At 44.6% G+C, this 12,763-nt stretch overlaps 1 protein-coding gene across 6 annotated transcripts in view; it reads right to left on the bottom strand.

Annotated features, from left to right (window-relative positions):
• The window catches only part of LOC149174117 (2-oxoglutarate (2OG) and Fe(II)-dependent oxygenase superfamily protein), a 114,882-nt gene that overhangs the window by 87,214 nt on the left and 14,905 nt on the right, over positions 1-12,763 (bottom strand). The window contains exon 3 of one of the 6 annotated variants that reach the window (XM_089419179.1): positions 37-261. The exons of 3 other annotated variants lie outside the window; for them this stretch is intronic. The gene's annotated coding sequence lies outside the window, so the exon portion shown is untranslated. The remainder of the gene's footprint in view (positions 1-36; positions 262-12,763) is intronic. 2 more of the 6 variants (XM_089419177.1, XM_089419180.1) reach the window with 2 other exon arrangements.

The following is a 12,763-nucleotide window of genomic DNA, read 5'->3' as shown; positions in this document are numbered from 1 at the left end:
TATCAAAACTAACTTGTACTTTGAAAGGGGCGGTACCTCCAAAGTGGTTGTTTGATGAAGATGCATCCGTTGTTGGCAACCATTGTAAAAGTATCCATCATCTCGTTCTTTTGTTGCATGAGGGCTTCCTCGAGCAACAGTTTGATAAGGTCTCCTGCTCCCTCATCTTTCCTTTTTTCCACCATGGGAGCCTGTCATGGTCGACAAGGATGGATTTGCAAAGGCTCAAGTAGTACGAGTCCCAACTCCTTATACCCTGACCTCGTTGGGGACATGCACAAAAATATAGATAAAGAGCAAACCACTTTGATACCACTGATCCAGATTTATGAAGGGAATGAAATGAAATATAGACTTATAACAAAAACACAGGTATGCAATAAAACTTAACTTCTATTAATAAATGGAATATGTTGAAACTGTAAAAAATATGGAATGAAACAAACTCGCTCAAATGGTGGTAGCTTATCTCTGGGAAGAGATGTTATGGCTACACGCATTCGTCAAAACGCATTACAATGAGGCTAAAAGGCCCTTTTCAAAATAAAGCAACAATGAGAAAACCCTAAACATCCAAAAACTTAACCCAAAGAGATGAAACACGAAAAGATTTGTGGCCCCGATGGTGTTATTTGGTATGTCAACATCTTGAGGTCGTAACTTTTGCATACGATCTCTATTTGGCATGCTCGGTATCCTATTGGAAAGGTCTAGCCAATAAGTACACATTCCGACTAGGCCCAGGCAAAAAACCGTCATTTAAGGCCTCAAAATGGCCCCAAAAGTTCAAGACCCAAAATAACTATTAAAAAAAAAACTACCAAGATGGAAAATTGTGCTTTGAGCCTGAGGAATAGATGAGTGGCCACCGATATCCACTTGGATCACAATACTTGAGAGGCAATCCTCCTTGGTGCCTGTTACCCACCAATGTGTAGGGTAACCCTCATGGGGTCCTAGAACTATTGTTTGCAAGAAAATGATGATCAAAGTGTGACATTTGAGAACAAAAGGTTGCTGACAGTACATAAGGCTCGTCATATACCTTTGGATCACTTGCTTCCTCGTTTTGATTGGTGTGGAATCTGGATTCACTTGTTCCTGAGTGGCAATGAACCTACATAAAGTGTGCTTTATTATAGGAAGGTTATGCACACTAATTCTGATCCATCTTATATGCACTGCAATAAATTTGAGCATCAATTTGAAGGGCATCTCCAGATTTTTTTTCTTCTTTGCTTTTGTCTAAGGCTATTGCAATAATGTCAAAATAAAGGAGACTCAGCATACCGCAAGTGGCAGGAGAATTTGTTATGCTTGATTTCATCATGAAAATTCCTGCTGCCATGAAGCTCATGGTACTGTTCTATGTTGAGGTCTTAATAAGAAGCGTTTGTTGTGATATCTCAGGTCTGTGGGAGAGTATATTCGCTCAGGATGACAGGTCACAATACAGTGAAGATGATTGCACAAATATCAACAGGTAGTGATTGTAGAATTTGCCCCTATTTCACATTTACAGTTTGTTGAAGCAGCTATGGTTGATACCCGATGCATCACTGAAGGGCTTATTTGATTATGCAAAGTTGTTTACCAACTGATTTCATGTTGATCAGCTATTATGCTATCATATAGGTCTCTTGTTCTGAGACCAATTAGGAACACTGAGCTTGAGAAACAGGTATGAGCGAGCCTAAATTACAAACCAAGACCAAGCTATTATAAAGTGATTTTGTTAGGCACTGAGGAAAAGGAATGTGGTGTAACCTGCTGCTGTGAGAAAATGACCCTACAAAACATCAGCATTAAGCAACAGATGGAATGAAGACATTGGTTGATACAGAGTCCTGGACAAGATAATTAGGTGACAGCATGAAGCAGTCTGTTGTGACTCGGACCTATTCCTGGCAGCAAGAATTACAAAGGAAGTCACTTGATTTTTGGACCAATTTTGTGGTGGGTATATATATATATATATATTGGGATGCTGTAATATACCTCCAAGTGGGGCTGACCTATAGGACTGATATTTTAATGAATAATGGCTGGGCCAAACTATTTGATACTGTGTTATTTTATTCTTGAAAGGGATCCAGCCACTAATTGGAGATATTGGGGGGTAATTAGGAATTTTGAAAGCCAATATGTCCACAAGGGAAGATAACTAAGTATTTGGAAAGGTCTGGTGCCTTGAAGAGCAACTCCTTTGAAGTGCCTTTAATTCTTTTATGGATGGCTATTGTCCACTTTTGAAGAATGATTTTAGGATTCATGCGTTTTGAAGGACTTTTGGAGTCTGGCCACTTCCCTAACACCATTTTTTTTGCCTTTCATTTATGGAGAAGGGTCATATTTTGTCGGCTTGGGACCCTAATTTTGTACATGTGGCATTAGAAGCCCCATTTTATATCAATTTAGATAAGTAATTTTTAGATGTTGATTTTGGGTAGCATCGGACGTGCTCTCGCCTTGAAAATTGGTGGAGAGGCTAAGGCACATGAGATCTCCAAGACCCAGAAATCATTTGGAGAAATTCCACCCGGACGAGTTATTAAAATAATTAATATTTTTAATGAGTTCCTAAGTCTAAACTTCGGAAAATAAAAATATTAATGTGTATTATTAAAATATGGGTGAGAAAGTTCTAAGTGACAAGGATCAAGCCAATTCTAATCTTAACAGTTGATTAGGGACTTAATCTCGGCCATTGATTCGTCAATAGGAAAAATATAAGAGGAGGCTTGAGGGTTAGTTGGAGATACACTACGTGATCAAGAGAATTCGATTTTCTGGGTAGAGTTTGCTGAGGAAATCAAGTTAGTGATCAGAGTTGCAACGAGGGGCACTTCAGAAAGGGAGTTTCATCTGAGGCTGAAGAATACATAGCAGAGAAGCAGTGCAGTGTCAAGAGAGACAACGCAAGCCCTAAAAGCGTTGACGCAGAGGCCGTAGAACTGACGCAAGTGACGCAAAAGGCTGACACAGGTGACGCAGAAGCCATAAAGGTTGACGTTGGGCCTCAGAGGTGTTAGTGTCAGTCTTTCCAGCCTTCCTCCAGTGATCAAATATGCTCTTACAAAGTGGTCTCAGAGTGTCTAGGTCAAATTTTGTCATTTCAGTGAGTCTTCAAGCAAAATTTGGTCACTAGGCATTAGGTCTAGGGTTTGCTTTCACTCCTTTCAAAATTGCCCAAATGTCGGTCCATGTCATCATGCAGCTGAGCCTATCATCATTCATAGGGTTGTCCTCATCATGTCATGTTCCATTGGGTCATTTTACACCTTGTTCATGCTTCAGTTGCGCCTAGGCAAGGTCATTTCCCTCTCCTAGGGTTTTGAAGGCAATTTCTCTTGGATGGTCAAATCATCGGCAAAACTTGTATCCTGATGTTCATACACCTTCCCCTATCCTTAAAGTACCTTATCAAATGCTTCCCATCACTGAGATCCCCCAAATTCCTCATTTTCGCACAAACCCTAGTTTCTTGCCACAACTTGGCAATTTTCTAGGTTGGGCTTGTGTTTTGCCCTTTTGGACCCCTTTCCCTCACTCGATCTCCGCGATTCCACTTTCCCCTGCTTCCTAACATCCCTCCCTACTTCCCAAAATTTCCCCAAGAATTTACAAGCCCCTCATCCCCTTCATTTCGCTTCATTTCCACAAAATTCCTTGTTTCACACATCGGGATAAGTTTCACTCAAAAGATGTTTCAGAGCAATCAAAAATGAATTTGGGAAAACTGAGAGAGGTTTTTGTCCACAACATGCCAAGGAGGAAAAACCTCCTTCACTTTTTACACAGGTGTCATGTTTTTAGAGAAATGTCAAAAATATCGTTGCCTCAGGAGAATCGAATGCACCTCTGAAGTGACCTTGGGAAAATCAAGTTTTCTCCTAGCTTGGTTGGCCAAATGACTTTCTTGATGAGTCAAATGATAACTAGACACAAAGAGCTTTCCAATGAGCTATCATGAGCTCAATTTCGAATTGAGGAAGGCATTCAAAAGTTGACTGCAACAGCACTCTGCCTTGAGGCAGCCTCATTTGGCACATTTTGACCAGTCTTGGGAGATTTGATTTTTGACAAAGCAAATGAACTCCAAATTAAAAAATTCCAGTTGTATTGGAAAGTAGACTCAAAGACCTTTCCAACGAGCTATCCTGCGCCCGATTTTGACACCGGGAAGGCCTCCAAAAGCCTCCTGCAAAATGCACTATGTAGCTGGGTGCGCGCTACGCATCAGGGTGGGCGCGCTACGCGTCAGAGGCGCGCTACGCATCAGGCAACATTTCTCAGTGCAATTTTACATGTGCGCTACGCACCAGGGGCGCGCTACGCGTTGGGATTTTTGTCCAAAAATTCGCCAGAACGCACTCCAACTCCTCTTCTCACGCATCAAATCACAGGTACAATTGAAGAACATGAAGAGGAGGCTTTGGAGGTAGACTTTGCTAATGCATACCTTGGAGGTGGTGCACTTAGTATGGGAAAGGTTTTCAAAATATGAAGGATATGCTTCAGGATTCCGTTTTGCTGGTGACTATGTTGATACAAGGTGTCATGATTTCTGTGGTAGGCGAGAAACAAGGATAGTAGCAATTGATGCATTAGGTCATCCTGGGGAGGGACAATTCAGATATCAAAAACTTATTCGAAATTCATGGCTATTCAAATTTCATCGATAAGTTTGGTATTGACACACAGCAACAATCTTGGAGCTGAAGAGGATGAAGAATGCTCAGGCAGTGACAAGAATGCTATCAGCAACAGGTTCAGTCAACAAATAGAAATTGTAGATGGTTAAGTGGGTGATCAACTACTTGGAGCAGCGCAACAAACAGCTGGAAGATGAACACACACTTTATAAGCTGCGGCAAATCCGGGAAGACCGAGGCTTGGCCCGCAAGAGACCCGGTGATTTGACACCTATTGAGCGAGAGTCTATGCTTATCCGGGTGAACACTCATTTAGAGAAATTGTTAGCCAAGGCAAACAGGGACAAAGATATGCTCCACCATATGAAGAATCATTATTGGGCCCGCATGCATGTTTGCAAAGCGAGAATGAAGGTTCTTAAAGGGCGATTGAGCAAGGCATTAAAACGGCGAAAAAGGCCCGATCCACTCCAAATTTTGGCCGAAGCCTCCTTGAAGGAGCATGGTACTTGATGATACACCCCTAGCTCAAAATTCAGAAAATTTGGAGAACTTTTCGTCAATTTTGAAATTTTTGTGTTAAAAACAGGTTTTTGCCCTCAACGCGTAGCGCGCCGCGCGCTACCCTGAAGATGGGGAGGTCCATTTCACAAAAACTCTGCATTTTTGGATTTGTCATAACAAATTACACTTGCTCAGCCACTGCCAAGACATTTCATTGAGGTTTGGGCCCCCAAAAGGTCAAAAAACAAGCAAAAAATGACCTTCTGCCACTTTTTGGACACACAGGAAGCAGTCTTGGGAGATTGCATTTTTGGAGGGGCAAATGGGCACCAAATTGAGAAATTCCACTTGAGTTGGAGAGTAGACATCCAGACCTTTCCAACAAGCCCACTTGAGCCTCATTTGGATGCCGGGAAGTGCCCCAAAAGTGGGCTCAAAGGCGCGCTACACGTTGAGAAATGGCGCGCTACGCATCAGGGAAATTTGCCAGTTTTTCATCTACAGCTCAGGACAACGCAGCTTTTGACTAGTTTTGACTTTTCATGGGATTTTTCACCCTCTTTGATGTAACTAATGTATTTTCATGATGACATGACACTTTTTTACCTATTCTAGAAGATTCATTCATAAAATAGCAAAAAATTAATGAATGAATTGGTTTCCTAACTTATAGAGGCAAGTTGTTTTGATTGCCTAGATTGTAGTGCTCAGTTTAGAATTGGTTGAAACAGCGCCTAGGATGATGAGATCGACCCCTAGAGGCAAGGAAATGTGTTAGCTTGCCTATATTATGTACTTTCTTAGTCATTTTCATGGTTGGACTCTTGAGGGATAAGCTTAGACTGTATTACTCTTTGTATCTCTGCAATTTTGGCAAAGGAAAGACCAGGGTTTTGCAGCACTATTTGGGATTCCTGTGGTGATTTGTGTTGATGGTGTGTTTCTCTCATGTACTTGTAAGTTTGTTATGTGTATCATTTTCCTACTCTTCTCTTCTGCAAATTAAGTAAATGAAGTGTTAAGGTAGAATTCATGGTTTCTATGCTCTGCCTTTAAGTTTGCTTAATATCTATGTTTTCATCTGTTTAAGGAGAACTCTCGATGATTTCTTGCTCTCCTTTGCTCCTCACCGGTCATATCTATCCATTCACTTATTTCAAAGGCATCAAGACAATCTCCTACCTTGCCCCAAAAAAACCTCTGCAAAAACTGTGTCTCATCCCCGCACCCAAAATTACCGTGCTCAGTTTTCCAACAAAACCCTAAAAATTTGAAATCAAACTTTCCCTATCAGTTTACTAGCCTAAAATCAGTGTTCTTTATTGGTCATCTCAGCCTTTGAAGACCTTTTGCCGAGATAGACCCGGAGAGAGCCATCTCCTGTCCTCGTAGGGCTAGCTACGAGGCTAAGTGGTTTGATGTTGCCTTGGATTTTGTCTTTTTCAGCCTGAAGCCAAATTCAAGCGCTAACAAGAGGCAGCACTCGGAAGATTCTGTGGGGCAGACTATGAGCATATCAGCAAACTCTGAGCCGAGGGAGGGTGATGCAGCTCCTGAAGGAGTGACGCAGTTCCAAAGTTGTGCTTGGAGCAGCTTTCGCTATCCAGCATAGGGAACAACCGGAGTCGCTATGGGGTTTGATCATCCGGTTGCTAATTTGTCGGAATATCTGTCTCCGGATAGAAGTACTACTACCAAGGTTATTCTCTGTTGGGTGAGCCATTTATGGCACCCTAGTTGTATTCACGAAATCTTCTTAATAATACAAACCCTCTATATATTGCACCGGTTTTCCCGAATTGGGTTTTTCTAAGGACGATTGTCCAAAAATAACGGTGTCCCTTGTGTTATTGCTTTGTTTATTTCAGTGCATGATCTATATATTTGTGAAGGTTGCAATAGTATTTACTTCGATATTTATACAATTAAATAACTTGTTAATGTAAAGAACAAGTAGGAAATTGTAAACCAGTAATTGCAGTAGGGGTTTCTAATGTGTTAGATTCAGGAATTTTCACATGATATCAGAGTGATTGCAGATCATAGGCGACTAAAGACATCAGCCAAAAAATCAGGAGAATTTGTAGCATAAAAGCAGTTGTCCCGAGTGACAGCGCCATTCCAAAGCCAGAGACACAGAAGGAGGAGTGACGCAGTGCAGAGAAGGTGACGCAGAGGCTCACACGGTGCCTGCGTCAACACTCTGAGCCAGGTGAAGGTGACGCAGTAGCTTGGAGGAGCCCACACAGTAGCTGCGTCAGCTGTCCAGGCCAGACACAGGCAGGGGGCAGATCAGGCTTACGCAGTGCCCAGTCATCTTTCTGAGCCTTGAAGGATTGAACGCAATGGCCAGGAGGAGCTGATCCAGCGCTCACTGTGATTGTGCAGAGCCAGAAGGGCTCAAATTTTTCAGTTGTCGGGGCTAAGGGAGCTGAGCAGATTTCGATTTGAGGAGTTGGTGGGACACTAGTTCTGTCAGTACAGAACGGTGTCTAAAGAGACTGAACCAAGGTAGAGGGAAGCACTACCTCGACAGATTTCTAGCCAAGAAATCTAGATCCGAGTTGCAGGGACAAAGGAGGATTCAACAGTTGGCCAGAGGATTTCCAAGAGGGAAATTAGGACTCAGAGGGAGTTTAGAGAAGAGGAGCAGAGATGGCAATGAACAGATTGAGGGATCAAGGCAGATTGGACAGGGCTTCAAATTTTGTCATCTGGAAGGCCAAGATCCTCGCAATCCTGGATAAACATTGCATCAAGGACTATGCCTTGATAACCGTAGTTGTCCCAGTTGACCTAGATGCAAATGAGAAATATGAGGAGGCCCAGGCGAAAGCAAAATGCATGATCCTAGACAATGTCAAGGATCATGTAATACCACATATTGTTGAGTAGACAACAGCGAGGGAGATGTGGGAGACCCTGACCACCTTATACCAGGGCTCTTTCGTGCAACAAAAGATGTTATTAGAGAATCAGTTGACGTCATATCAGATGCAGAAAGGAGAGGAGATAGCTCCATTCCTTCTCAAGTTGCAAGGGATTCATGACCATCTTAATTCCGTGGGGTCTACACTGGATCTAGAGTTCATGGTTAGGACTGCCCTGAATGTAGTCTTTGAGGAGTGAGAGATATTTGTCTAAAGCATTTTGGGCACAGCGACTCTCCCTAGTTGGGAGGAGATGTGGGTAATTCTTCGATAGGAAGAGTTCAGGAGATTGACAAAGGTGGGGAGTAGCAGTAAGGGAGTTCGAATCAAGGAGGAGGAGGACGATGTAGCTCTCGCATCAGCGGGACAGCAGGGAGTACAAAAGAGGAAGAAGAAATACATCTCCAAGGTCAAGTGCTTCAATTGTGGGGAGCTAGGACATTATGCCCAATGCCCCAGGAAGAAAGGCAAGGGAGAAGCTTCTAACTCAAAGGATGCTCTAGCAAAGGCGAAGAAGGATGTCGAGACTGATGACAATTGTGCCATGAGTGCTCATGCCCCTCTAGAGAAGAGGTGGGGAGACATGGAGTTGTAGTCAAGAGGACTACAGAATGGAGCAGGATCCTCGAGGTGCCCAAACTCTTGGATCACATACCGCTACGGGAGCCCTTAACGACAGTATCATGATGACAGGTGTCGGGTGGAGCATGGTGTGATGGAGCGACAAGGCAATGCTAGAGTGCAGAAGTCTGTAGCAGCGCAGTGGAGGTTGCAGCAGTGCGAGAGGCACATAAGAGGTTGCAACAGCGCAGTGGCAGCAGAGGGAGCACAGGATAGCAGCAAAGGTAGCTTCAGCATCACAAGGCTTCTAGACTGACCAGGATGTCAATGTTTGGGTGAAGTCAGTTACTTACTTCTCAGTAACTGAGTTACAGTGCAGCAGTTAGCAGTGGCAGTGCTATGGGAAGAATGATGCAGCGTGTTAAGAGGGAGCTATAGTAGAGATGTAGCAGTGGAAGTGGTAGTGTCATGGGCAGCAGTACAAGAAGCAGCAGTGCAGTGGATGTGGGGCAGCAGGCCAAGCATTAGCACAAACGACCGATGCAGAAGATCAGTGTGATGCTTCTATGGTGAAGCATTGCTAGAGCACATTCCTCGCTAAGAGGGAGTGTTGATTTTGGGTAGCATCGGATGTGCTCTAACCTTGAAAATTGGTGGAGAGGCTAAGGCACATGAGATCTCCAAGACCCAGAAATCGTTTGGAGAAATTCCACTCGAACGAGGAGTTATTAAAATAATTAATATTTTTAATGAGTTCCTAAGTCTAAACTTAGGAAAATAAAAATATTAATGTGTATTAATAAAATTGTTGATTTGGGGTAGCATCGGATGTGCTCTAGCCACGAAAATTGGTGGAGAGACTAAGGCACATGGGATCTCCAATACCGAAAAAGGGTTTGGGCAGATTCTAAACAGTTTGGGAGATATTAAAATAATTAATATTTTTAATGGAGTCTCTAAACTTGGGGAAAATAAAATATTATTGTGAATTAATATAAAATTGTGCTAAAATGGTCCAAAAGTCATGGATCAAGCCAAATTGAATCTTAGCCGTTGATTAGGGACTTAATCTCAATCGTTGAATTGTCAACGAGAAAAGTATAAGAGGGGGCTTGAGGGTCACTTGGAGAACACACCAAGAGATCAAGATTTCGACTTTCTGGGGCTGGGTTTGCTGAGAAAGTTGAGATAGTGATCAGAGTTGCAGCGGAAGGGTAGTGAACACAGAAGCAAAGAGGCAAAGATAGCACCGGAAGGATCAACGGAGTAGCTAAAGAGAGGGACGCAGAAGCAGCCACGGGTTCACGCAAAGCCAGCGAGGGCTCACACAGAGGCAGCCATGAGCTGTGCAGTGCCTCAGAGGGCCAGCGTGGGTGACACAGAGGGCCAGAGGACTGACGCAATGCCTCAAGAGGCTGATGCAGGCCAAGCCAGAGTGACGCTAGGCTAACGCTGGGCCAGAGAGAGGCTGACGCAGTCCCTAGAGGCTGACGTTGGGGTTTCGTGGGGCAGATTGGAGCTGTGGAGCTGCCGGAGTGTTTATCCAGAGTTTCAGCCAGAATCTCTGCTTCCGAGTAGAGAGGTACTACTGCTGGAATTTTTCTCTGTTGGGTGAGTTGAATTTGGCACCCAGATTGTATTCTGAAACTGCTTAATAAATCAAACCCTCAGATAGCTACACCGGTTTTCCCGCATTGGGTTTTCCCGGGGACATTTGTCCAAAAACAATGGTGTCACTTGTGTGCTTGTTTATGTTTCCTTCAATTGATGATCTGTAATGTGTTGAGCATGTACTTGTATTTATTTCCAATATTTACATGGTAAATAACTTGTTAAATTAACAGAACAAGTAGGTAGGAATAAATCAGAAAATACATGAAGGGTTTCTAACAGGTTAGACTTAGAACTTCCAACATGGTATCAAAGCATGGTTGAAGATCACAGGAGAACTGAAGACATCAACCGAGCAGAGCAGCAGCAGCAGAAAACAGTTGTCCAGAGTGACAGAAGTTGTTCCTAGCAGAGTAGCAGCAAGGAAGGGGTGACGTAGTGCCTGCATCATCAAGATTGAGCCAGGAAGAGGCAGCGCAGAGGCTGAGGGAGGCAAAGACAGGCTCACGCAGAGCCACGCAAAGGCCAGGAGGGCTGACGCAATTGGCTGAGGACGTTGATTTGACGATGCCGAGATTGCGCAGAGCCTAGGAGCTTTAACCTTCAGTTTGTTGGGGTTTAGGAGGCTGGGGGTAAGTTGCAGAGTGGAGCTTGTGGGATATTGTAGTCAGAACAGTACCTAACAGGGCAAGGCCAAGGAGGAGGGAGTTGCTACCGAGGATTTCTAGCTGAGGTGTAGTTGCACTAGCAATCGAAGTGGGGGCATCTCGACATTGGCAAAAGGGTTTCCAGGAGGGAAATCGAGGCTCAGAGAGAGTCACACCGAGAACTTCCAGGAGGGAAGTAAAGGAGCAGCGAGATGTCAGTGAATGGGGTAAGAGACCAAGGCAGACTGGACGGAGCCTCAAACTTCGTAGTCTGGAAGGCCAGAGTCTTATCCGTTCTAGACAGAGATCGTGTCAAGCACTTCGCCTTGAGGACGATAGCTATCCCAGTTGACCCAGCTGATAACAACAAGTACGAGGAGGCAATGGCGAGGGCCAAGAGCATCATCCTTGACGGGGTCAAGGACCATGTAGTGCCACATGTTGCCGAAAATGAAACGGCAAATGAGATGTGGGAGGCCCTAAAGAAATTGTACCAGCATACTTATGTGCAGAGAAGGATGTTTCTAGAAAATTAGCTACGATCATAACAGATGTAGAAGGAAGAACAGATCGACCCCTTCCTCAGTCGATTGAAGAAGATCCGGGATCAGCTGACTTCCATAGGGGCCACGTCGGATCAAGAATTGATGGTGAGAACAGCGCTGAATGCAGTCTCATAAGACTGAGAGGTGTTTGTCTAGAGCATACTGGGCAGGGCGACCCTTTCAGATTGGGAGGAAATGTGGGCTCCTCTTCGCCAAGAAGAGATCAGAAGGTTGAGCAAGGCGAGAAGAAATGACAAGGGGATCAGAATCAAGAAGGAGGAGGAGGAGGATGCTGCCCTAGCATCTGAGGGAAAGCAGGAGAAACGGAAGAAAGACCTCTCCAAGGTCAAATGCTTCCACTGTGGGGAGCTGGGTCATTATGCGACCCAGTGTCCAAGGAAGAAGAGTAAGGGAGAGGCCTCCGAGACCAAGGCAGCACCAGCAAGGGCAAAGAAGGAAGTGGAGACAGACAATGACTGTGCCATGAGTGCACACACACCACTTGAGCGGAAGTGGGGAGACATCGAGTTGTAGTCAGGCAGACTACAAGCGATGAGAGGCAAGATCCTCGAGGTACCCAACCTCTTGGATTATACCTTGCTACGGAAGCCCCGAAGAGGAGTAGCAGTACTGACGATGTCAATAGAGACGGATGCGGATGGAGCGACAGAGGGAACTACAGTGCAGGATTCCCAGGACAACGCGAGGCTAGCAGGCTACAATAGTGCGAGAGGCACGGGAGTGTTGCACCAATGCAGGATGGCACAGAGAGGTGTGCAGCGGTGCGAGATGCATGAGTTGTTACAGCAGCGCAGAGATCAGAGAGGGAGCATTTGTTAGTGACAGAGGGAGCTTCAGCATCAAGAGTGTTTCTAGCCTGACGGAGATGTCAAAGTTGGGAGATCAATTACTTACTTCTCAGTAACTGAGTTGCAGTGCAGCTGTTAGCAATGGTAGTGCTATGGGCAGCATGATACATCATGATGAGAGGGGTTGTAATGCAGATGCAGCAATGGCAGTGGCAGGGCCATGGGGTTGCAGCACGGATGCAAAGGGAGTTGCAGTACGGATGCAACAGTGGCAGTGGCAGGGCCATGGTTAGCAGTACAAGATGCAGCAGTGCAGATGATGGGGAGCAGGCCTAGCATCAGCACAAGGACCGATGCTGGATGATCAGGGTGATACTCAGTGAGGAGTATTACTAGAGCATAGTCATCGCTAAGAGGGAGTGTTGATTTGGGGTAGCATCGGATGTGCTCTAGCCACGAAAATTGGTGGAGTGGCTAAGGCACATGAGATCTCCAATACCC

This window comes from Pinus tabuliformis, chromosome 4_1, assembly GCF_031772625.1.
Source record: "Pinus tabuliformis cultivar Carrire ecotype Pingquan chromosome 4_1, CPIR1, whole genome shotgun sequence".
NCBI classification, from domain to species: Eukaryota; Viridiplantae; Streptophyta; class Pinopsida; order Pinales; family Pinaceae; genus Pinus; species Pinus tabuliformis.
This window is presented reverse-complemented; position numbering and strand designations above follow the sequence as displayed.